This window comes from Frankliniella occidentalis, unplaced genomic scaffold, assembly GCF_000697945.3.
Source record: "Frankliniella occidentalis isolate FOCC.00 unplaced genomic scaffold, Focc_3.1 Scaffold317, whole genome shotgun sequence".
NCBI lineage: Eukaryota > Metazoa > Arthropoda > Insecta > Thysanoptera > Thripidae > Frankliniella > Frankliniella occidentalis.
This window is the reverse complement of record NW_026267442.1, coordinates 94,300-95,636: the sequence shown is the minus strand read 5'-3', so window position 1 is coordinate 95,636 and position 1,337 is coordinate 94,300. Positions and strand designations below refer to the sequence as shown.

The 1,337-nt window shown below is 49.7% G+C and overlaps 1 protein-coding gene across 1 annotated transcript in view; it reads right to left on the bottom strand.

The window, feature by feature from the left end:
- Positions 1 to 1,337, bottom strand: part of LOC113217032 (uncharacterized) — a 25,986-nt gene that overhangs the window by 14,323 nt on the left and 10,326 nt on the right. The gene's annotated exons all lie outside the window — the stretch shown is intronic.

The following is a 1,337-nucleotide window of genomic DNA, read 5'->3' as shown; positions in this document are numbered from 1 at the left end:
CCAAAAAAATTGATTTTGTCCAGTCGTCGATTTTTAGGTGCGTCTAAGTCGTCTGATTCCAACGCCATCCCTCCCGTTGTCCTACGACATCGTTTACCCACTGCGCAACGCGTTTGAAACTTTCGGCCGCGTCGAGCGCCCCCACCTCCTCGCCCCTTCTCGCGCCACTGTGGCGCCGCGGGTACTAGTATCGATATGAAAATTTCAGGGTATGTTCCGAAGGGCTACCTTTAGACAACGGAAGGGTCGCGGCTGCGGTGGGCCGCAGCGAAACCCGTACACTGTAAAGAAATTGGCTGACTACAAATTGTGAGGGGGGTAGGGGGGGGGGATTGGTCGCAGAAAAAAACAAAAGTATCCCCATGAAGCTTGACCCGTCCCCGAACTCTTCGACCACTCTGACCACTAAGCGCACTAGATCCGTGGGTGCTAGAGACACTTTGCGATTATGGCCGGCCAAATCGCGCCGGGCGGACGTTTGGATGCAGCGCGCAGCTCAGAGATCTGGCGCGGCACGGCACGGACCGGCCGCCCAGTCCGGCGCGCTCGGCGCGCATTGGCCGGCTCGCCGGGCCGTGCCGTGCCGCGCAAGGTGGGAAAGGCGGCGCGCGGCATCAATCGGCGCGGAGCGGCTGAAATTTTCACACACGTTGCGCAGTGGGTAAACGATGTCGTAGAACAACGGGGGGGACGGCGTTGGAATCAGACGATCAATACGCACCTAATAATCGACGACTCGTCGAAATCAATTTTTTTTGAAACACCCTAATATAGGTTATGGTAAGTTATAGTACTGGAAATATTTCTGAAAGTTCATAGTGAGGAAACTAGCATAAAACACTCATGATTATCCTCAGGAAATAAAAGTATGTATTTAAATGTTGGTTCTAACTTGAAAAGAAACGATGAATTGTTGTTCTGTAGTGAAAATATGCTTGGTTTGTCAATTGTGCAAAAGGGGATAAGTCAAGTTAACTTTCACAAACCTTGGTAACAAAAGGAGTCAAGTGCACTTAACTCTTTTTGCTCTGTTGAAATTTTGAAGACTTTTGGGATAAGTCGACTTATCACTTTTTGGTACGTGATGCTAGTGTGCAAAAGGAGATAAGTTCGACTTACCTCCTTTTACAATCCCCTATATCTGTCATCCTATGGGAGATATCCCCAAACACTTGAGTGGATAGATGCAGACTGAAATTTACTACAATGTGCCATACGTAACTCAATTTGGGGGGTAAGCCACATATCCCCTTCTTCCGCTTCACAGCCCAATTCTTCCCTTGCTTGACACTGACTGGCTGACGTCAACGATGTTCTTGAACTGGCCGCAAGAGGGG